Genomic DNA, 24,668 nt, shown 5'->3' with positions numbered 1-24,668 from the left:
CACCCTACCGGTATTAGATATGTGATATTAATGAATACACTTGAAAGAAAATGATTTGGTCAAGAGTCATAAAATGGTCCCACCGAGATGGGAACTCGGATCATTGGATTCAAAGTCCAAAGTGCTAACCATTACACCATGGAACCTCCCATGTGAAAGGAGCATAAACTGCTGCAGGAATGTGGAAATGTCAAAGTTTTTAATATTCTACTGTCAAAGAGAAACTGTATTGGATTGCTTTCCTATTCTGGTAAACTTTTGCATATTGAACTATGTTGGGGAAGGATGTTGCCCAAAAGACTCAAATAACGTTATAACTCTGTTGAACAGTGGTTTTTATGTGAGATAATATTTTTCAATGAAAGATAAGTTGCCCCCTGAGGCAAATCTCTTCTGTCAAAATGGAAAGCTCACCCTGGTACGGGAGGGTGGATGGTGTCATGGTTAGCACTCTGGACTCTGAAAACAGGGATCTGAGTACAAATTTCAGTGGGACTTATCTGAACTTTACAATTTTCTTTTCCATTCAGTTCTTAGAAGTTTTATTTGGAACAACATCACATTTACTTATAAACATGTAAAAATCAACCTGTACATATGTATCTCTGTATATATAGCTATATGTCTCTGTATATTTATAGGAAAATATAAACATATAGATTATAAAAATAAATATAATTAGTGGAGGTGAAAATCATGAACAGTTGTTGCCTCTCAGCATTTGAAACATGAGTTTCTACTTCTTTCTCTTTTATATGTCCTGAAATTGAGATAGTCACTTTTTACTCAGTATTGATCCAACAATACAGTTTATGTATATAAAGCATATCATATGATTTGTGAACATTGTTAAAAAATTAGAATTTGATCAGTACCTGTGATGCCTCCGACCAAAAGCTTATATTTTACGATTGGAGATCAACTGTTGTAAATCAGCATGAAAAACATTTTCTTTTCACGATTTCCATACTAATATAAAACAAAATTTTTACTAGCTGAATGAGATCATCATTTGGGTTCCTCTATGTTTGATTGAAGAAAACTTCTCATTCAAAATGTGCTATTTTCGCCTTATCAATAGCGGGAAAGCTTAAAAAAGTGATGCTGTGAATCACCCATCTGAAATGCGTTTGAGAAAATCAGAATATGATTTTATAATGGCTAACTACTTTGTGAAGAAATTTGATGTCAAAGTATTTTAAAGTTTGTATTGATGTAACTTGTTCAAGCTGATGGACATTTTGAAAGCATTCAATAATTGACTCTTTCAACCTACTGGTGTTGGATTTGAGCTATCAATGAACAAAGATGAAGAAATGGAAAAGCTCAAGAGTAATAAAAAAAGTCCCTCCAAGGTTTCAAATCGGATCATTGGATGCAAAGTCCAAATTGCCAACCATTGCTCTATGGAGCCACCCATGCAGGAGACAGAGACATTGCTTCAGTAGTCTGGAAATGTAGACTGTTTTATTATGCTACAGGCAAAGATGAACATTGTGATATAACTTTTATATTCAGATAAACATTTGAATATTTAACACTTTTATAGAGAATATAGCTGAAAAGAATCAAATCACATTAAAGCTCTATCCACTATGACCATTCAAATGAGATATCTTTTTATCAATATAAGAGAAGGCCATCACTGATGCGCTCTCTTTTGTCTCAATGGAAACGTCACTCTTGTGTGAGAGGGTTCCATGGTGTAATGGTTAGCACTCTGGACTCTGAATCCAGCGATCCGAGTTCATATCTCGGTGGGACCTACTACAATTATGAGATTCACTGTTTAACTCATTTTTTAAAATTTGGTCTAGAAAAAACATAATATCAATGTTTTATACTGATGCGTATGAACGCATAAGTATGTATAGATGCATACATAGCTTTATCCGTCTAGATAGCTGTTAGACAATATGAACATATCAATTATTCATTAACATAAATATTGAAGCTGAACCTAGAAACTGTTCTTTCACATCCACATTGTAAACATGAGTTTATTTTCCTTTCTCATCTATATGGCCAGTAATGAGATAGTTCATTTTTGCTGATTTCTTAGCTGACAACATGCTGGACTTACACAGTGCATTTCATTGTGAATGTCTTTAAAAGTGAATTTCAGATTCACACCTTTGACATGTCTTTCAAAAGATTCAACTTTTTTGGTTGTGGATTTACTGTTGAAAATCAGTGTGTAAAATCTTTGTACGTCTGAATTTCAAGATTATTATTCAAACTGCACATCTTCGGTCCCCGTAATACAAAGTTTGACTCCTCAAGTTTTGTTTTAATGAATGCTTTGCAATGAAAAAGTTCCTTGTTCGCCTTAACAATAACAGTAAGATTTTAAAAAGTAATGTCTTGCATCAGGCCCCTGTGATGAGTTTGAGAAACCAGAGTGAGTTTGTAAAATCTCTCATTATTTTGAGCCATTTAGTTTCCAGGTATTGTAAAATTTCTATTATTTGCTCACATCTAATAAACTTTTAGAGTATAATCAATAAATTAATTGTTCACCCTACCGGTATTAGATATGTGATATTAATGAATACACTTGAAAGAAAATGATTTGGTCAAGAGTCATAAAATGGTCCCACCGAGATGGGAACTCGGATCATTGGATTCAAAGTCCAAAGTGCTAACCATTACACCATGGAACCTCCCATGTGAAAGGAGCATAAACTGCTGCAGGAATGTGGAAATGTCAAAGTTTTTAATATTCTACTGTCAAAGAGAAACTGTATTGGATTGCTTTCCTATTCTGGTAAACTTTTGCATATTGAACTATGTTGGGGAAGGATGTTGCCCAAAAGACTCAAATAACGTTATAACTCTGTTGAACAGTGGTTTTTATGTGAGATAATATTTTTCAATGAAAGATAAGTTGCCCCCTGAGGCAAATCTCTTCTGTCAAAATGGAAAGCTCACCCTGGTACGGGAGGGTGGATGGTGTCATGGTTAGCACTCTGGACTCTGAAAACAGGGATCTGAGTACAAATTTCAGTGGGACTTATCTGAACTTTACAATTTTCTTTTCCATTCAGTTCTTAGAAGTTTTATTTGGAACAACATCACATTTACTTATAAACATGTAAAAATCAACCTGTACATATGTATCTCTGTATATATAGCTAGATGTCTCTGTATATTTATAGGAAAATATAAACATATAGATTATAAAAATAAATATAATTAGTGGAGGTGAAAATCATGAACAGTTGTTGCCTCTCAGCATTTGAAACATGAGTTTCTACTTCTTTCTCTTTTATATGTCCTGAAATTGAGATAGTCACTTTTTACTCAGTATTGATCCAACAATACAGTTTATGTATATAAAGCATATCATATGATTTGTGAACAATGTTCAAAAATTAGAATTTGATCAGTACCTGTGATGCCTCCGACCAAAAGCTTATATTTTACGATTGGAGATCAACTGTTGTAAATCAGCATGAAAAACATTTTCTTTTCACGATTTCCATACTAATATAAAACAACATTTTTACTAGCTGAATGAGATCATCATTTGGGTTCCTCTATGTTTGATTGAAGAAAACTTCTCATTCAAAATGTGCTATTTTCGCCTTATCAATAGCGGGAAAGCTTAAAAAAGTGATGCTGTGAATCACCCATCTGAAATGCGTTTGAGAAAATCAGAATATGATTTTATAATGGCTAACTACTTTGTGAAGAAATTTGATGTCAAAGTATTTTAAAGTTTGTATTGATGTAACTTGTTCAAGCTGATGGACATTTTGAAAGCATTCAATAATTGACTCTTTCAACCTACTGGTGTTGGATTTGAGCTATCAATGAACAAAGATGAAGAAATGGAAAAGCTCAAGAGTAATAAAAAAAGTCCCTCCAAGGTTTCAAATCGGATCATTGGATGCAAAGTCCAAATTGCCAACCATTGCTCTATGGAGCCACCCATGCAGGAGACAGAGACATTGCTTCAGTAGTCTGGAAATGTAGACTGTTTTATTATGCTACAGGCAAAGATGAACATTGTGATATAACTTTTATATTCAGATAAACATTTGAATATTTAACACTTTTATAGAGAATATAGCTGAAAAGAATCAAATCACATTAAAGCTCTATCCACTATGACCATTCAAATGAGATATCTTTTTATCAATATAAGAGAAGGCCATCACTGATGCGCTCTCTTTTGTCTCAATGGAAATGTCACTCTTGTGTGAGAGGGTTCCATGGTGTAATGGTTAGCACTCTGGACTCTGAATCCAGCGATCCGAGTTCAAATCTCGGTGGGACCTACTACAATTATGAGGTTCACTGTTTAACTCATTTTTTAGAATTTGGTCTAGAAAAAACATAATATCAATGTTTTATACTGATGCGTATGAACGCATAAGTATGTATAGATGCATACATAGCTTTATCCGTCTAGATAGCTGTTAGACAATATGAACATATCAATTATTCATTAACATAAATATTGAAGCTGAACCTAGAAACTGTTCTTTCACATCCACATTGTAAACATGAGTTTATTTTCCTTTCTCATCTATATGGCCAGTAATGAGATAGTTCATTTTTGCTGATTTCTTAGCTGACAACATGCTAGACTTACACAGTGCATTTCATTGTGAATGTCTTTAAAAGTGAATTTCAGATTCACACCTTTGACATGTCTTTCAAAAGATTCAACTTTTTGGGTTGTGGATTTACTGTTGAAAATCAGTGTGTAAAATCTTTGTACGTCTGAATTTCAAGATTATTATTCAAACTGCACATCTTCGGTCCCGTTATACAAAGTTTGACTCCTCAAGTTTTGTTTTAATGAATGCTTTGCAATGAAAAAGTTCCTTGTTCGCCTTAACAATAACAGTAAGATTTTAAAAAGTAATGTCTTGCATCAGGCCCCTGTGATGAGTTTGAGAAACCAGAGTGAGTTTGTAAAATCTCTCATTATTTTGAGCCATTTAGTTTCCAGTTATTGTAAAATTTCTATTATTTGCTCACATCTAATAAACTTTTAGAGTATAATCAATAAATTAATTGTTCACCCTACCGGTATTAGATATGTGATATTAATGAATACACTTGAAAGAAAATGATTTGGTCAAGAGTCATAAAATGGTCCCACCGAGATTTGAACTCGGATCATTGGATTCAAAGTCCAAAGTGCTAACCATTACACCATGGAACCTCCCATGTGAAAGGAGCATAAACTGCTGCAGGAATGTGGAAATGTCAAAGTTTTTAATATTCTACTGTCAAAGAGAAACTGTATTGGATTGCTTTCCTATTCTGGTAAACTTTTGCATATTGAACTATGTTGGGGAAGGATGTTGCCCAAAAGACTCAAATAACGTTGTAACTCTGTTGAACAGTGGTTTTTATGTGAGATAATATTTTTCAATGAAAGATAAGTTGCCCCCTGAGGCAAATCTCTTCTGTCAAAATGGAAAGCTCACCCTGGTACGGGAGGGTGGATGGTGTCATGGTTAGCACTCTGGACTCTGAAAACAGGGATCTGAGTACAAATTTCAGTGGGACTTATCTGAACTTTACAATTTTCTTTTCCATTCAGTTCTTAGAAGTTTTATTTGGAACAACATCACATTTACTTATAAACATGTAAAAATCAACCTGTACATATGTATCTCTGTATATATAGCTATATGTCTCTGTATATGTATAGGAAAATAAAAACATATAGATTATAAAAATAAATATAATTAGTGGAGGTGAAAATCATGAACAGTTGTTGCCTCTCAGCATTTGAAACATGAGTTTCTACTTCTTTCTCTTTTATATGTCCTGAAATTGAGATAGTCACTTTTTACTCAGTATTGATCCAACAATACAGTTTATGTATATAAAGCATATCATATGATTTGTGAACAATGTTCAAAAATTTGAATTTGATCAGTACCTGTGATGCCTCCGACCAAAAGCTTATATTTTACGATTGGAGATCAACTGTTGTAAATCAGCATGAAAAACATTTTCTTTTCACGATTTCCATACTAATATAAAACAACATTTTTACTAGCTGAATGAGATCATCATTTGGGTTCCTCTATGTTTGATTGAAGAAAACTTCTCATTCAAAATGTGCTATTTTCGCCTTATCAATAGCGGGAAAGCTTAAAAAAGTGATGCTGTGAATCACCCATCTGAAATGCGTTTGAGAAAATCAGAATATGATTTTATAATGGCTAACTACTTTGTGAAGAAATTTGATGTCAAAGTATTTTAAAGTTTGTATTGATGTAACTTGTTCAAGCTGATGGACATTTTGAAAGCATTCAATAATTGACTCTTTCAACCTACTGGTGTTGGATTTGAGCTATCAATATACAAAGATGAAGAAATGGAAAAGCTCAAGAGTAATAAAAAAAGTCCCTCCAAGGTTTCAAATCGGATCATTGGATGCAAAGTCCAAATTGCCAACCATTGCTCTATGGAGCCACCCATGCAGGAGACAGAGACATTGCTTCAGTAGTCTGGAAATGTAGACTGTTTTATTATGCTACAGGCAAAGATGAACATTGTGATATAACTTTTATATTCAGATAAACATTTGAATATTTAACACTTTTATAGAGAATATAGCTGAAAAGAATCAAATCACATTAAAGCTCTATCCACTATGACCATTCAAATGAGATATCTTTTTATCAATATAAGAGAAGGCCATCACTGATGCGCTCTCTTTTGTCTCAATGGAAACGTCACTCTTGTGTGAGAGGGTTCCATGGTGTAATGGTTAGCACTCTGGACTCTGAATCCAGCGATCCGAGTTCAAATCTCGGTGGGACCTACTACAATTATGAGATTCACTGTTTAACTCATTTTTTAGAATTTGGTCTAGAAAAAACATAATATCAATGTTTTATACTGATGCGTATGAACGCATAAGTATGTATAGATGCATACATAGCTTTATCCGTCTAGATAGCTGTTAGACAATATGAACATATCAATTATTCATTAACATAAATATTGAAGCTGAACCTAGAAACTGTTCTTTCACATCCACATTGTAAACATGAGTTTATTTTCCTTTCTCATCTATATGGCCAGTAATGAGATAGTTCATTTTTGCTGATTTCTTAGCTGACAACATGCTGGACTTACACAGTGCATTTCATTGTGAATGTCTTTAAAAGTGAATTTCAGATTCACACCTTTGACATGTCTTTCAAAAGATTCAACTTTTTTGGTTGTGGATTTACTGTTGAAAATCAGTGTGTAAAATCTTTGTACGTCTGAATTTCAAGATTATTATTCAAACTGCACATCTTCGGTCCCCGTAATACAAAGTTTGACTCCTCAAGTTTTGTTTTAATGAATGCTTTGCAATGAAAAAGTTCCTTGTTCGCCTTAACAATAACAGTAAGATTTTAAAAAGTAATGTCTTGCATCAGGCCCCTGTGATGAGTTTGAGAAACCAGAGTGAGTTTGTAAAATCTCTCATTATTTTGAGCCATTTAGTTTCCAGGTATGGTAAAATTTCTATTATTTGCTCACATCTAATAAACTTTTAGAGTATAATCAATAAATTAATTGTTCACCCTACCGGTATTAGATATGTGATATTAATGAATACACTTGAAAGAAAATGATTTAGTCAAGAGTCATAAAATGGTCCCACCGAGATTTGAACTCGGATCATTGGATTCAAAGTCCAAAGTGCTAACCATTACACCATGGAACCTCCCATGTGAAATGAGCATAAACTGCTGCAGGAATGTGGAAATGTCAAAGTTTTTAATATTCTACTGTCAAAGAGAAACTGTATTGGATTGCTTTCCTATTCTGGTAAACTTTTGCATATTGAACTATGTTGGGGAAGGATGTTGCCCAAAAGACTCAAATAACGTTATAACTCTGTTGAACAGTGGTTTTTATGTGAGATAATATTTTTCAATGAAAGATAAGTTGCCCCCTGAGGCAAATCTCTTCTGTCAAAATGGAAAGCTCACCCTGGTACGGGAGGGTGGATGGTGTCATGGTTAGCACTCTGGACTCTGAAAACAGGGATCTGAGTACAAATTTCAGTGGGACTTATCTGAACTTTACAATTTTCTTTTCCATTCAGTTCTTAGAAGTTTTATTTGGAACAACATCACATTTACTTATAAACATGTAAAAATCAACCTGTACATATGTATCTCTGTATATATAGCTATATGTCTCTGTATATTTATAGGAAAATATAAACATATAGATTATAAAAATAAATATAATTAGTGGAGGTGAAAATCATGAACAGTTGTTGCCTCTCAGCATTTGAAACATGAGTTTCTACTTCTTTCTCTTTTATATGTCCTGAAATTGAGATAGTCACTTTTTACTCAGTATTGATCCAACAATACAGTTTATGTATATAAAGCATATCATATGATTTGTGAACATTGTTAAAAAATTAGAATTTGATCAGTACCTGTGATGCCTCCGACCAAAAGCTTATATTTTACGATTGGAGATCAACTGTTGTAAATCAGCATGAAAAACATTTTCTTTTCACGATTTCCATACTAATATAAAACAACATTTTTACTAGCTGAATGAGATCATCATTTGGGTTCCTCTATGTTTGATTGAAGAAAACTTCTCATTCAAAATGTGCTATTTTCGCCTTATCAATAGCGGGAAAGCTTAAAAAAGTGATGCTGTGAATCACCCATCTGAAATGCGTTTGAGAAAATCAGAATATGATTTTATAATGGCTAACTACTTTGTGAAGAAATTTGATGTCAAAGTATTTTAAAGTTTGTATTGATGTAACTTGTTCAAGCTGATGGACATTTTGAAAGCATTCAATAATTGACTCTTTCAACCTACTGGTGTTGGATTTGAGCTATCAATGAACAAAGATGAAGAAATGGAAAAGCTCAAGAGTAATAAAAAAAGTCCCTCCAAGGTTTCAAATCGGATCATTGGATGCAAAGTCCAAATTGCCAACCATTGCTCTATGGAGCCACCCATGCAGGAGACAGAGACATTGCTTCAGTAGTCTGGAAATGTAGACTGTTTTATTATGCTACAGGCAAAGATGAACATTGTGATATAACTTTTATATTCAGATAAACATTTGAATATTTAACACTTTTATAGAGAATATAGCTGAAAAGAATCAAATCACATTAAAGCTCTATCCACTATGACCATTCAAATGAGATATCTTTTTATCAATATAAGAGAAGGCCATCACTGATGCGCTCTCTTTTGTCTCAATGGAAACGTCACTCTTGTGTGAGAGGGTTCCATGGTGTAATGGTTAGCACTCTGGACTCTGAATCCAGCGATCCGAGTTCAAATCTCGGTGGGACCTACTACAATTATGAGATTCACTGTTTAACTCATTTTTTAAAATTTGGTCTAGAAAAAACATAATATCAATGTTTTATACTGATGCGTATGAACGCATAAGTATGTATAGATGCATACATAGCTTTATCCGTCTAGATAGCTGTTAGACAATATGAACATATCAATTATTCATTAACATAAATATTGAAGCTGAACCTAGAAACTGTTCTTTCACATCCACATTGTAAACATGAGTTTATTTTCCTTTCTCATCTATATGGCCAGTAATGAGATAGTTCATTTTTGCTGATTTCTTAGCTGACAACATGCTGGACTTACACAGTGCATTTCATTGTGAATGTCTTTAAAAGTGAATTTCAGATTCACACCTTTGACATGTCTTTCAAAAGATTCAACTTTTTTGGTTGTGGATTTACTGTTGAAAATCAGTGTGTAAAATCTTTGTACGTCTGAATTTCAAGATTATTATTCAAACTGCACATCTTCGGTCCCTGTAATACAAAGTTTGACTCCTCAAGTTTTGTTTTAATGAATGCTTTGCAATGAAAAAGTTCCTTGTTCGCCTTAACAATAACAGTAAGATTTTAAAAAGTAATGTCTTGCATCAGGCCCCTGTGATGAGTTTGAGAAACCAGAGTGAGTTTGTAAAATCTCTCATTATTTTGAGCCATTTAGTTTCCAGGTATGGTAAAATTTCTATTATTTGCTCACATCTAATAAACTTTTAGAGTATAATCAATAAATTAATTGTTCACCCTACCGGTATTAGATATGTGATATTAATGAATACACTTGAAAGAAAATGATTTGGTCAAGAGTCATAAAATGGTCCCACCGAGATTTGAACTCGGATCATTGGATTCAAAGTCCAAAGTGCTAACCATTACACCATGGAACCTCCCATGTGAAATGAGCATAAACTGCTGCAGGAATGTGGAAATGTCAAAGTTTTTAATATTCTACTGTCAAAGAGAAACTGTATTGGATTGCTTTCCTATTCTGGTAAACTTTTGCATATTGAACTATGTTGGGGAAGGATGTTGCCCAAAAGACTCAAATAACGTTATAACTCTGTTGAACAGTGGTTTTTATGTGAGATAATATTTTTCAATGAAAGATAAGTTGCCCCCTGAGGCAAATCTCTTCTGTCAAAATGGAAAGCTCACCCTGGTACGGGAGGGTGGATGGTGTCATGGTTAGCACTCTGGACTCTGAAAACAGGGATCTGAGTACAAATTTCAGTGGGACTTATCTGAACTTTACAATTTTCTTTTCCATTCAGTTCTTAGAAGTTTTATTTGGAACAACATCACATTTACTTATAAACATGTAAAAATCAACCTGTACATATGTATCTCTGTATATATAGCTATATGTCTCTGTATATTTATAGGAAAATATAAACATATAGATTATAAAAATAAATATAATTAGTGGAGGTGAAAATCATGAACAGTTGTTGCCTCTCAGCATTTGAAACATGAGTTTCTACTTCTTTCTCTTTTATATGTCCTGAAATTGAGATAGTCACTTTTTACTCAGTATTGATCCAACAATACAGTTTATGTATATAAAGCATATCATATGATTTGTGAACATTGTTAAAAAATTAGAATTTGATCAGTACCTGTGATGCCTCCGACCAAAAGCTTATATTTTACGATTGGAGATCAACTGTTGTAAATCAGCATGAAAAACATTTTCTTTTCACGATTTCCATACTAATATAAAACAAAATTTTTACTAGCTGAATGAGATCATCATTTGGGTTCCTCTATGTTTGATTGAAGAAAACTTCTCATTCAAAATGTGCTATTTTCGCCTTATCAATAGCGGGAAAGCTTAAAAAAGTGATGCTGTGAATCACCCATCTGAAATGCGTTTGAGAAAATCAGAATATGATTTTATAATGGCTAACTACTTTGTGAAGAAATTTGATGTCAAAGTATTTTAAAGTTTGTATTGATGTAACTTGTTCAAGCTGATGGACATTTTGAAAGCATTCAATAATTGACTCTTTCAACCTACTGGTGTTGGATTTGAGCTATCAATGAACAAAGATGAAGAAATGGAAAAGCTCAAGAGTAATAAAAAAAGTCCCTCCAAGGTTTCAAATCGGATCATTGGATGCAAAGTCCAAATTGCCAACCATTGCTCTATGGAGCCACCCATGCAGGAGACAGAGACATTGCTTCAGTAGTCTGGAAATGTAGACTGTTTTATTATGCTACAGGCAAAGATGAACATTGTGATATAACTTTTATATTCAGATAAACATTTGAATATTTAACACTTTTATAGAGAATATAGCTGAAAAGAATCAAATCACATTAAAGCTCTATCCACTATGACCATTCAAATGAGATATCTTTTTATCAATATAAGAGAAGGCCATCACTGATGCGCTCTCTTTTGTCTCAATGGAAACGTCACTCTTGTGTGAGAGGGTTCCATGGTGTAATGGTTAGCACTCTGGACTCTGAATCCAGCGATCCGAGTTCAAATCTCGGTGGGACCTACTACAATTATGAGATTCACTGTTTAACTCATTTTTTAAAATTTGGTCTAGAAAAAACATAATATCAATGTTTTATACTGATGCGTATGAACGCATAAGTATGTATAGATGCATACATAGCTTTATCCGTCTAGATAGCTGTTAGACAATATGAACATATCAATTATTCATTAACATAAATATTGAAGCTGAACCTAGAAACTGTTCTTTCACATCCACATTGTAAACATGAGTTTATTTTCCTTTCTCATCTATATGGCCAGTAATGAGATAGTTCATTTTTGCTGATTTCTTAGCTGACAACATGCTGGACTTACACAGTGCATTTCATTGTGAATGTCTTTAAAAGTGAATTTCAGATTCACACCTTTGACATGTCTTTCAAAAGATTCAACTTTTTTGGTTGTGGATTTACTGTTGAAAATCAGTGTGTAAAATCTTTGTACGTCTGAATTTCAAGATTATTATTCAAACTGCACATCTTCGGTCCCCGTAATACAAAGTTTGACTCCTCAAGTTTTGTTTTAATGAATGCTTTGCAATGAAAAAGTTCCTTGTTCGCCTTAACAATAACAGTAAGATTTTAAAAAGTAATGTCTTGCATCAGGCCCCTGTGATGAGTTTGAGAAACCAGAGTGAGTTTGTAAAATCTCTCATTATTTTGAGCCATTTAGTTTCCAGGTATTGTAAAATTTCTATTATTTGCTCACATCTAATAAACTTTTAGAGTATAATCAATAAATTAATTGTTCACCCTACCGGTATTAGATATGTGATATTAATGAATACACTTGAAAGAAAATGATTTGGTCAAGAGTCATAAAATGGTCCCACCGAGATGGGAACTCGGATCATTGGATTCAAAGTCCAAAGTGCTAACCATTACACCATGGAACCTCCCATGTGAAAGGAGCATAAACTGCTGCAGGAATGTGGAAATGTCAAAGTTTTTAATATTCTACTGTCAAAGAGAAACTGTATTGGATTGCTTTCCTATTCTGGTAAACTTTTGCATATTGAACTATGTTGGGGAAGGATGTTGCCCAAAAGACTCAAATAACGTTATAACTCTGTTGAACAGTGGTTTTTATGTGAGATAATATTTTTCAATGAAAGATAAGTTGCCCCCTGAGGCAAATCTCTTCTGTCAAAATGGAAAGCTCACCCTGGTACGGGAGGGTGGATGGTGTCATGGTTAGCACTCTGGACTCTGAAAACAGGGATCTGAGTACAAATTTCAGTGGGACTTATCTGAACTTTACAATTTTCTTTTCCATTCAGTTCTTAGAAGTTTTATTTGGAACAACATCACATTTACTTATAAACATGTAAAAATCAACCTGTACATATGTATCTCTGTATATATAGCTATATGTCTCTGTATATTTATAGGAAAATATAAACATATAGATTATAAAAATAAATATAATTAGTGGAGGTGAAAATCATGAACAGTTGTTGCCTCTCAGCATTTGAAACATGAGTTTCTACTTCTTTCTCTTTTATATGTCCTGAAATTGAGATAGTCACTTTTTACTCAGTATTGATCCAACAATACAGTTTATGTATATAAAGCATATCATATGATTTGTGAACATTGTTAAAAAATTAGAATTTGATCAGTACCTGTGATGCCTCCGACCAAAAGCTTATATTTTACGATTGGAGATCAACTGTTGTAAATCAGCATGAAAAACATTTTCTTTTCACGATTTCCATACTAATATAAAACAAAATTTTTACTAGCTGAATGAGATCATCATTTGGGTTCCTCTATGTTTGATTGAAGAAAACTTCTCATTCAAAATGTGCTATTTTCGCCTTATCAATAGCGGGAAAGCTTAAAAAAGTGATGCTGTGAATCACCCATCTGAAATGCGTTTGAGAAAATCAGAATATGATTTTATAATGGCTAACTACTTTGTGAAGAAATTTGATGTCAAAGTATTTTAAAGTTTGTATTGATGTAACTTGTTCAAGCTGATGGACATTTTGAAAGCATTCAATAATTGACTCTTTCAACCTACTGGTGTTGGATTTGAGCTATCAATGAACAAAGATGAAGAAATGGAAAAGCTCAAGAGTAATAAAAAAAGTCCCTCCAAGGTTTCAAATCGGATCATTGGATGCAAAGTCCAAATTGCCAACCATTGCTCTATGGAGCCACCCATGCAGGAGACAGAGACATTGCTTCAGTAGTCTGGAAATGTAGACTGTTTTATTATGCTACAGGCAAAGATGAACATTGTGATATAACTTTTATATTCAGATAAACATTTGAATATTTAACACTTGTATAGAGAATATAGCTGAAAAGAATCAAATCACATTAAAGCTCTATCCACTATGACCATTCAAATGAGATATCTTTTTATCAATATAAGAGAAGGCCATCACTGATGCGCTCTCTTTTGTCTCAATGGAAACGTCACTCTTGTGTGAGAGGGTTCCATGGTGTAATGGTTAGCACTCTGGACTCTGAATCCAGCGATCCGAGTTCAAATCTCGGTGGGACCTACTACAATTATGAGATTCACTGTTTAACTCATTTTTTAAAATTTGGTCTAGAAAAAACATAATATCAATGTTTTATACTGATGCGTATGAACGCATAAGTATGTATAGATGCATACATAGCTTTATCCGTCTAGATAGCTGTTAGACAATATGAACATATCAATTATTCATTAACATAAATATTGAAGCTGAACCTAGAAACTGTTCTTTCACATCCACATTGTAAACATGAGTTTATTTTCCTTTCTCATCTATATGGCCAGTAATGAGATAGTTCATTTTTGCTGATTTCTTAGCTGACAACATGCTGGACTTACACAGTGCATTTCATTGTGAATGTCTTTAAAAGTGAATTTCAGATTCACACCTTTGACATGTCTTTCAAAAGATTCAACTTTTTTGGTTGTGGATTTACTGTTGAAAATCAGTGTGTAAAATCTTTGTACGTCTGAATTTCAAGATTATTATTCAAACTGCACATCTTCGGTCCCCGTAATACAAAGTTTGACTCCTCAAGTTTTGTTTTAATGAATGCTTTGCAATGAAAAAGTTCCTTGTTCGCCTTAACAATAACAGTAAGATTTTAAAAAGTAATGTCTTGCATCAGGCCCCTGTGATGAGTTTGAGAAACCAGAGTGAGTTTGTAAAATCTCTCATTATTTTGAGCCATTTAGTTTCCAGGTATTGTAAAATTTCTATTATTTGCTCACATCTAATAAACTTTTAGAGTATAATCAATAAATTAATTGTTCACCCTACCGGTATTAGATATGTGATATTAATGAATACACTTGAAAGAAAATGATTTGGTCAAGAGTCATAAAATGGTCCCACCGAGATGGGAACTCGGATCATTGGATTCAAAGTCCAAAGTGCTAACCATTACACCATGGAACCTCCCATGTGAAAGGAGCATAAACTGCTGCAGGAATGTGGAAATGTCAAAGTTTTTAATATTCTACTGTCAAAGAGAAACTGTATTGGATTGCTTTCCTATTCTGGTAAACTTTTGCATATTGAACTATGTTGGGGAAGGATGTTGCCCAAAAGACTCAAATAACGTTATAACTCTGTTGAACAGTGGTTTTTATGTGAGATAATATTTTTCAATGAAAGATAAGTTGCCCCCTGAGGCAAATCTCTTCTGTCAAAATGGAAAGCTCACCCTGGTACGGGAGGGTGGATGGTGTCATGGTTAGCACTCTGGACTCTGAAAACAGGGATCTGAGTACAAATTTCAGTGGGACTTATCTGAACTTTACAATTTTCTTTTCCATTCAGTTCTTAGAAGTTTTATTTGGAACAACATCACATTTACTTATAAACATGTAAAAATCAACCTGTACATATGTATCTCTGTATATATAGCTATATGTCTCTGTATATTTATAGGAAAATATAAACATATAGATTATAAAAATAAATATAATTAGTGGAGGTGAAAATCATGAACAGTTGTTGCCTCTCAGCATTTGAAACATGAGTTTCTACTTCTTTCTCTTTTATATGTCCTGAAATTGAGATAGTCACTTTTTACTCAGTATTGATCCAACAATACAGTTTATGTATATAAAGCATATCATATGATTTGTGAACATTGTTAAAAAATTAGAATTTGATCAGTACCTGTGATGCCTCCGACCAAAAGCTTATATTTTACGATTGGAGATCAACTGTTGTAAATCAGCATGAAAAACATTTTCTTTTCACGATTTCCATACTAATATAAAACAAAATTTTTACTAGCTGAATGAGATCATCATTTGGGTTCCTCTATGTTTGATTGAAGAAAACTTCTCATTCAAAATGTGCTATTTTCGCCTTATCAATAGCGGGAAAGCTTAAAAAAGTGATGCTGTGAATCACCCATCTGAAATGCGTTTGAGAAAATCAGAATATGATTTTATAATGGCTAACTACTTTGTGAAGAAATTTGATGTCAAAGTATTTTAAAGTTTGTATTGATGTAACTTGTTCAAGCTGATGGACATTTTGAAAGCATTCAATAATTGACTCTTTCAACCTACTGGTGTTGGATTTGAGCTATCAATGAACAAAGATGAAGAAATGGAAAAGCTCAAGAGTAATAAAAAAAGTCCCTCCAAGGTTTCAAATCGGATCATTGGATGCAAAGTCCAAATTGCCAACCATTGCTCTATGGAGCCACCCATGCAGGAGACAGAGACATTGCTTCAGTAGTCTGGAAATGTAGACTGTTTTATTATGCTACAGGCAAAGATGAACATTGTGATATAACTTTTATATTCAGATAAACATTTGAATATTTAACACTTTTATAGAGAATATAGCTGAAAAGAATCAAATCACATTAAAGCTCTATCCACTATGACCATTCAAATGAGATATCTTTTTATCAATATAAGAGAAGGCCATCACTGATGCGCTCTCTTTTGTCTCAATGGAAACGTCACTCTTGTGTGAGAGGGTTCCATGGTGTAATGGTTAGCACTCTGGACTCTGAATCCAGCGATCCGAGTTCAAATCTCGGTGGGACCTACTACAATTATGAGATTCACTGTTTAACTCATTTTTTAAAATTTGGTCTAGAAAAAACATAATATCAATGTTTTATACTGATGCGTATGAACGCATAAGTATGTATAGATGCATACATAGCTTTATCCGTCTAGATAGCTGTTAGACAATATGAACATATCAATTATTCATTAACATAAATATTGAAGCTGAACCTAGAAACTGTTCTTTCACATCCACATTGTAAACATGAGTTTATTTTCCTTTCTCATCTATATGGCCAGTAATGAGATAGTTCATTTTTGCTGATTTCTTAGCTGACAACATGCTGGACTTACACAGTGCATTTCATTGTGAATGTCTTTAAAAGTGAATTTCAGATTCACACCTTTGACATGTCTTTCAAAAGATTCAACTTTTTGGGTTGTGGATTTACTGTTGAAAATCAGTGTGTAAAATCTTTGTACGTCTGAATTTCAAGATTATTATTCAAACTGCACATCTTCGGTCCCCGTAATACAAAGTTTGACTCCTCAAGTTTTGTTTTAATGAATGCTTTGCAATGAAAAAGTTCCTTGTTCGCCTTAACAATAACAGTAAGATTTTAAAAAGTAATGTCTTGCATCAGGCCCCTGTGATGAGTTTGAGAAACCAGAGTGAGTTTGTAAAATCTCTCATTATTTTGAGCCATTTAGTTTCCAGGTATTGTAAAATTTCTATTATTTGCTCACATCTAATAAACTTTTAGAGTATAATCAATAAATTAATTGTTCACCCTACCGGTATTAGATATGTGATATTAATGAATACACTTGAAAGAAAATGATTTGGTCAAGAGTCATAAAATGGTCCCACCGAGATGGGAACTCGGATCATTGGATTCAAAGTCCAAAGTGCTAACCATTACACCATGGAACCTCCCATGTGAAAGGAGCATAAACTGCTGCAGGAATGTGGAAATGTCAAAGTTTTTAATATTCTACTGTCAAAGAGAAACTGTATTGGATTGCTTTCCTATTCTGGTAAACTTTTGCATATTGAACTATGTTGGGGAAGGATGTTGCCCAAAAGACTCAAATAACGTTATAACTCTGTTGAACAGTGGTTTTTATGTGAGATAATATTTTTCAATGAAAGATAAGTTGCCCCCTGAGGCAAATCTCTTCTGTCAAAATGGAAAGCTCACCCTGGTACGGGAGGGTGGATGGTGTCATGGTTAGCACTCTGGACTCTGAAAACAGGGATCTGAGTACAAATTTCAGTGGGACTTATCTGAACTTTACAATTTTCTTTTCCATTCAGTTCTTAGAAGTTTTATTTGGAACAACATCACATTTACTTATAAACATGTAAAAATCAACCTGTACATATGTATCTCTGTATATATAGCTATATGTCTCTGTATATTTATAGGAAAATATAAACATATAGATTATAAAAATAAATATAATTAGTGGAGGTGAAAATCATGAACAGTTGTTGCCTCTCAGCATTTGAAACATGAGTTTCTACTTCTTTCTCTTTTATATGTCTTGAAATTGAGATAGTCACTTTTTACTCAGTATTGATCCAACAATACAGTTTATGTATATAAAGCATATCATATGATTTGTGAACATTGTTAAAAAATTAGAATTTGATCAGTACCTGTGATGCCTCCGACCAAAAGCTTATATTTTACGATTGGAGATCAACTGTTGTAAATCAGCATGAAAAACATTTTCTTTTCACGATTTCCATACTAATATAAAACAAAATTTTTACTAGCTGAATGAGATCATCATTTGGGTTCCTCTATGTTTGATTGAAGAAAACTTCTCATTCAAAATGTGCTATTTTCGCCTTATCAATAGCGGGAAAGCTTAAAAAAGTGATGCTGTGAATCACCCATCTGAAATGCGTTTGAGAAAATCAGAATATGATTTTATAATGGCTAACTACTTTGTGAAGAAATTTGATGTCAAAGTATTTTAAAGTTTGTATTGATGTAACTTGTTCAAGCTGATGGACATTTTGAAAGCATTCAATAATTGACTCTTTCAACCTACTGGTGTTGGATTTGAGCTATCAATGAACAAAGATGAAGAAATGGAAAAGCTCAAGAGTAATAAAAAAAGTCCCTCCAAGGTTTCAAATCGGATCATTGGATGCAAAGTCCAAATTGCCAACCATTGCTCTATGGAGCCACCCATGCAGGAGACAGAGACATTGCTTCAGTAGTCTGGAAATGTAGACTGTTTTATTATGCTACAGGCAAAGATGAACATTGTGATATAACTTTTATATTCAGATAAACATTTGAATATTTAACACTTTTATAGAGAATATAGCTGAAAAGAATCAAATCACATTAAAGCTCTATCCACTATGACCATTCAAATGAGATATCTTTTTATCAATATAAGAGAAGGCCATCACTGATGCGCTCTCTTTTGTCTCAATGGAAACGTCACTCTTGTGTGAGAGGGTTCCATGGTGTAATGGTTAGCACTCTGGACTCTGAATCCAGCGATCCGAGTTCATATCTCGGTGGGACCTACTACAATTATGAGATTCACTGTTTAACTCATTTTTTAAAATTTGGTCTAGAAAAAACATAATATCAATGTTTTATACTGATGCGTATGAACGCATAAGTATGTATAGATGCATACATAGCTTTATCCGTCTAGATAGCTGTTAGACAATATGAACATATCAATTATTCATTAACATAAATATTGAAGCTGAACCTAGAAACTGTTCTTTCACATCCACATTGTAAACATGAGTTTATTTTCCTTTCTCATCTATATGGCCAGTAATGAGATAGTTCATTTTTGCTGATTTCTTAGCTGACAACATGCTAGACTTACACAGTGCATTTCATTGTGAATGTCTTTAAAAGTGAATTTCAGATTCACACCTTTGACATGTCTTTCAAAAGATTCAACTTTTTGGGTTGTGGATTTACTGTTGAAAATCAGTGTGTAAAATCTTTGTACGTCTGAATTTCAAGATTATTATTCAAACTGCACATCTTCGGTCCCGTTATACAAAGTTTGACTCCTCAAGTTTTGTTTTAATGAATGCTTTGCAATGAAAAAGTTCCTTGTTCGCCTTAACAATAACAGTAAGATTTTAAAAAGTAATGTCTTGCATCAGGCCCCTGTGATGAGTTTGAGAAACCAGAGTGAGTTTGTAAAATCTCTCATTATTTTGAGCCATTTAGTTTCCAGTTATTGTAAAATTTCTATTATTTGCTCACATCTAATAAACTTTTAGAGTATAATCAATAAATTAATTGTTCACCCTACCGGTATTAGATATGTGATATTAATGAATACACTTGAAAGAAAATGATTTGGTCAAGAGTCATAAAATGGTCCCACCGAGATTTGAACTCGGATCATTGGATTCAAAGTCCAAAGTGCTAACCATTACACCATGGAACCTCCCATGTGAAAGGAGCATAAACTGCTGCAGGAATGTGGAAATGTCAAAGTTTTTAATATTCTACTGTCAAAGAGAAACTGTATTGGATTGCTTTCCTATTCTGGTAAACTTTTGCATATTGAACTATGTTGGGGAAGGATGTTGCCCAAAAGACTCAAATAACGTTGTAACTCTGTTGAACAGTGGTTTTTATGTGAGATAATATTTTTCAATGAAAGATAAGTTGCCCCCTGAGGCAAATCTCTTCTGTCAAAATGGAAAGCTCACCCTGGTACGGGAGGGTGGATGGTGTCATGGTTAGCACTCTGGACTCTGAAAACAGGGATCTGAGTACAAATTTCAGTGGGACTTATCTGAACTTTACAATTTTCTTTTCCATTCAGTTCTTAGAAGTTTTATTTGGAACAACATCACATTTACTTATAAACATGTAAAAATCAACCTGTACATATGTATCTCTGTATATATAGCTATATGTCTCTGTATATGTATAGGAAAATAAAAACATATAGATTATAAAAATAAATATAATTAGTGGAGGTGAAAATCATGAACAGTTGTTGCCTCTCAGCATTTGAAACATGAGTTTCTACTTCTTTCTCTTTTATATGTCCTGAAATTGAGATAGTCACTTTTTACTCAGTATTGATCCAACAATACAGTTTATGTATATAAAGCATATCATATGATTTGTGAACAATGTTCAAAAATTAGAATTTGATCAGTACCTGTGATGCCTCCGACCAAAAGCTTATATTTTACGATTGGAGATCAACTGTTGTAAATCAGCATGAAAAACATTTTCTTTTCACGATTTCCATACTAATATAAAACAACATTTTTACTAGCTGAATGAGATCATCATTTGGGTTCCTCTATGTTTGATTGAAGAAAACTTCTCATTCAAAATGTGCTATTTTCGCCTTATCAATAGCGGGAAAGCTTAAAAAAGTGATGCTGTGAATCACCCATCTGAAATGCGTTTGAGAAAATCAGAATATGATTTTATAATGGCTAACTACTTTGTGAAGAAATTTGATGTCAAAGTATTTTAAAGTTTGTATTGATGTAACTTGTTCAAGCTGATGGACATTTTGAAAGCATTCAATAATTGACTCTTTCAACCTACTGGTGTTGGATTTGAGCTATCAATGAACAAAGATGAAGAAATGGAAAAGCTCAAGAGTAATAAAAAAAGTCCCTCCAAGGTTTCAAATCGGATCATTGGATGCAAAGTCCAAATTGCCAACCATTGCTCTATGGAGCCACCCATGCAGGAGACAGAGACATTGCTTCAGTAGTCTGGAAATGTAGACTGTTTTATTATGCTACAGGCAAAGATGAACATTGTGATATAACTTTTATATTCAGATAAACATTTGAATATTTAACACTTTTATAGAGAATATAGCTGAAAAGAATCAAATCACATTAAAGCTCTATCCACTATGACCATTCAAATGAGATATCTTTTTATCAATATAAGAGAAGGCCATCACTGATGCGCTCTCTTTTGTCTCAATGGAAACGTCACTCTTGTGTGAGAGGGTTCCATGGTGTAATGGTTAGCACTCTGGACTCTGAATCCAGCGATCCGAGTTCAAATCTCGGTGGGACCTACTACAATTATGAGATTCACTGTTTAACTCATTTTTTAGAATTTGGTCTAGAAAAAACATAATATCAATGTTTTATACTGATGCGTATGAACGCATAAGTATGTATAGATGCATACATAGCTTTATCCGTCTAGATAGCTGTTAGACAATATGAACATATCAATTATTCATTAACATAAATATTGAAGCTGAACCTAGAAACTGTTCTTTCACATCCACATTGTAAACATGAGTTTATTTTCCTTTCTCATCTATATGGCCAGTAATGAGATAGTTCATTTTTGCTGATTTCTTAGCTGACAACATGCTGGACTTACACAGTGCATTTCATTGTGAATGTCTTTAAAAGTGAATTTCAGATTCACACCTTTGACATGTCTTTCAAAAGATTCAACTTTTTTGGTTGTGGATTTACTGTTGAAAATCAGTGTGTAAAATCTTTGTACGTCTGAATTTCAAGATTATTATTCAAACTGCACATCTTCGGTCCCCGTAATACAAAGTTTGACTCCTCAAGTTTTGTTTTAATGAATGCTTTGCAATGAAAAAGTTCCTTGTTCGCCTTAACAATAACAGTAAGATTTTAAAAAGTAATGTCTTGCATCAGGCCCCTGTGATGAGTTTGAGAAACCAGAGTGAGTTTGTAAAATCTCTCATTATTTTGAGCCATTTAGTTTCCAGGTATGGTAAAATTTCTATTATTTGCTCACATCTAATAAACTTTTAGAGTATAATCAATAAATTAATTGTTCACCCTACCGGTATTAGATATGTGATATTAATGAATACACTTGAAAGAAAATGATTTAGTCAAGAGTCATAAAATGGTCCCACCGAGATTTGAACTTGGATCATTGGATTCAAAGTCCAAAGTGCTAACCATTACACCATGGAACCTCCCATGTGAAATGAGCATAAACTGCTGCAGGAATGTGGAAATGTCAAAGTTTTTAATATTCTACTGTCAAAGAGAAACTGTATTGGATTGCTTTCCTATTCTGGTAAACTTTTGCATATTGAACTATGTTGGGGAAGGATGTTGCCCAAAAGACTCAAATAACGTTATAACTCTGTTGAACAGTGGTTTTTATGTGAGATAATATTTTTCAATGAAAGATAAGTTGCCCCCTGAGGCAAATCTCTTCTGTCAAAATGGAAAGCTCACCCTGGTACGGGAGGGTGGATGGTGTCATGGTTAGCACTCTGGACTCTGAAAACAGGGATCTGAGTACAAATTTCAGTGGGACTTATCTGAACTTTACAATTTTCTTTTCCATTCAGTTCTTAGAAGTTTTATTTGGAACAACATCACATTTACTTATAAACATGTAAAAATCAACCTGTACATATGTATCTCTGTATATATAGCTATATGTCTCTGTATATTTATAGGAAAATATAAACATATAGATTATAAAAATAAATATAATTAGTGGAGGTGAAAATCATGAACAGTTGTTGCCTCTCAGCATTTGAAACATGAGTTTCTACTTCTTTCTCTTTTATATGTCCTGAAATTGAGATAGTCACTTTTTACTCAGTATTGATCCAACAATACAGTTTATGTATATAAAGCATATCATATGATTTGTGAACATTGTTAAAAAATTAGAATTTGATCAGTACCTGTGATGCCTCCGACCAAAAGCTTATATTTTACGATTGGAGATCAACTGTTGTAAATCAGCATGAAAAACATTTTCTTTTCACGATTTCCATACTAATATAAAACAACATTTTTACTAGCTGAATGAGATCATCATTTGGGTTCCTCTATGTTTGATTGAAGAAAACTTCTCATTCAAAATGTGCTATTTTCGCCTTATCAATAGCGGGAAAGCTTAAAAAAGTGATGCTGTGAATCACCCATCTGAAATGCGTTTGAGAAAATCAGAATATGATTTTATAATGGCTAACTACTTTGTGAAGAAATTTGATGTCAAAGTATTTTAAAGTTTGTATTGATGTAACTTGTTCAAGCTGATGGACATTTTGAAAGCATTCAATAATTGACTCTTTCAACCTACTGGTGTTGGATTTGAGCTATCAATGAACAAAGATGAAGAAATGGAAAAGCTCAAGAGTAATAAAAAAAGTCCCTCCAAGGTTTCAAATCGGATCATTGGATGCAAAGTCCAAATTGCCAACCATTGCTCTATGGAGCCACCCATGCAGGAGACAGAGACATTGCTTCAGTAGTCTGGAAATGTAGACTGTTTTATTATGCTACAGGCAAAGATGAACATTGTGATATAACTTTTATATTCAGATAAACATTTGAATATTTAACACTTTTATAGAGAATATAGCTGAAAAGAATCAAATCACATTAAAGCTCTATCCACTATGACCATTCAAATGAGATATCTTTTTATCAATATAAGAGAAGGCCATCACTGATGCGCTCTCTTTTGTCTCAATGGAAACGTCACTCTTGTGTGAGAGGGTTCCATGGTGTAATGGTTAGCACTCTGGACTCTGAATCCAGCGATCCGAGTTCAAATCTCGGTGGGACCTACTACAATTATGAGATTCACTGTTTAACTCATTTTTTAAAATTTGGTCTAGAAAAAACATAATATCAATGTTTTATACTGATGCGTATGAACGCATAAGTATGTATAGATGCATACATAGCTTTATCCGTCTAGATAGCTGTTAGACAATATGAACATATCAATTATTCATTAACATAAATATTGAAGCTGAACCTAGAAACTGTTCTTTCACATCCACATTGTAAACATGAGTTTATTTTCCTTTCTCAT

General features: G+C 33.4%; 12 non-coding genes across 12 annotated transcripts; 8 read left to right on the top strand and 4 right to left on the bottom strand.

The window, feature by feature from the left end:
• Positions 1–4,211: 4,211 nt before the first annotated feature.
• On the top strand, positions 4,212–4,283 carry TRNAQ-CUG (transfer RNA glutamine (anticodon CUG)). The gene has a single exon. It is a non-coding gene; the product is annotated as a tRNA-Gln (tRNA).
• Positions 4,284–5,107: 824 nt separating this feature from the next.
• TRNAQ-UUG (transfer RNA glutamine (anticodon UUG)) lies at positions 5,108–5,179 on the bottom strand. The gene has a single exon. It is a non-coding gene; the product is annotated as a tRNA-Gln (tRNA).
• Positions 5,180–6,727: 1,548 nt separating this feature from the next.
• On the top strand, positions 6,728–6,799 carry TRNAQ-CUG (transfer RNA glutamine (anticodon CUG)). The gene has a single exon. It is a non-coding gene; the product is annotated as a tRNA-Gln (tRNA).
• An 825-nt stretch (positions 6,800–7,624) lies between these two features.
• On the bottom strand, positions 7,625–7,696 carry TRNAQ-UUG (transfer RNA glutamine (anticodon UUG)). The gene has a single exon. It is a non-coding gene; the product is annotated as a tRNA-Gln (tRNA).
• Positions 7,697–9,244: 1,548 nt separating this feature from the next.
• Positions 9,245–9,316, top strand: TRNAQ-CUG (transfer RNA glutamine (anticodon CUG)). The gene has a single exon. It is a non-coding gene; the product is annotated as a tRNA-Gln (tRNA).
• Positions 9,317–10,141: 825 nt separating this feature from the next.
• Positions 10,142–10,213, bottom strand: TRNAQ-UUG (transfer RNA glutamine (anticodon UUG)). Its single transcript has one exon. It is a non-coding gene; the product is annotated as a tRNA-Gln (tRNA).
• Positions 10,214–11,761: 1,548 nt separating this feature from the next.
• On the top strand, positions 11,762–11,833 carry TRNAQ-CUG (transfer RNA glutamine (anticodon CUG)). The gene has a single exon. It is a non-coding gene; the product is annotated as a tRNA-Gln (tRNA).
• Positions 11,834–14,278: 2,445 nt separating this feature from the next.
• On the top strand, positions 14,279–14,350 carry TRNAQ-CUG (transfer RNA glutamine (anticodon CUG)). The gene has a single exon. It is a non-coding gene; the product is annotated as a tRNA-Gln (tRNA).
• A 2,445-nt stretch (positions 14,351–16,795) lies between these two features.
• Positions 16,796–16,867, top strand: TRNAQ-CUG (transfer RNA glutamine (anticodon CUG)). Its single transcript has one exon. It is a non-coding gene; the product is annotated as a tRNA-Gln (tRNA).
• Positions 16,868–20,208: 3,341 nt separating this feature from the next.
• Positions 20,209–20,280, bottom strand: TRNAQ-UUG (transfer RNA glutamine (anticodon UUG)). The gene has a single exon. It is a non-coding gene; the product is annotated as a tRNA-Gln (tRNA).
• A 1,548-nt stretch (positions 20,281–21,828) lies between these two features.
• TRNAQ-CUG (transfer RNA glutamine (anticodon CUG)) lies at positions 21,829–21,900 on the top strand. The gene has a single exon. It is a non-coding gene; the product is annotated as a tRNA-Gln (tRNA).
• Positions 21,901–24,345: 2,445 nt separating this feature from the next.
• TRNAQ-CUG (transfer RNA glutamine (anticodon CUG)) lies at positions 24,346–24,417 on the top strand. The gene has a single exon. It is a non-coding gene; the product is annotated as a tRNA-Gln (tRNA).
• The last annotated feature ends 251 nt before the right edge of the window (positions 24,418–24,668 follow it).

The sequence above is a fragment of the Triturus cristatus genome, chromosome 5_2, assembly GCF_964204655.1.
Source record: "Triturus cristatus chromosome 5_2, aTriCri1.1, whole genome shotgun sequence".
NCBI lineage: Eukaryota > Metazoa > Chordata > Amphibia > Caudata > Salamandridae > Triturus > Triturus cristatus.
Note: the sequence above shows the minus strand (reverse complement) of the source record. Positions and strands in the feature narration are given on the sequence as shown.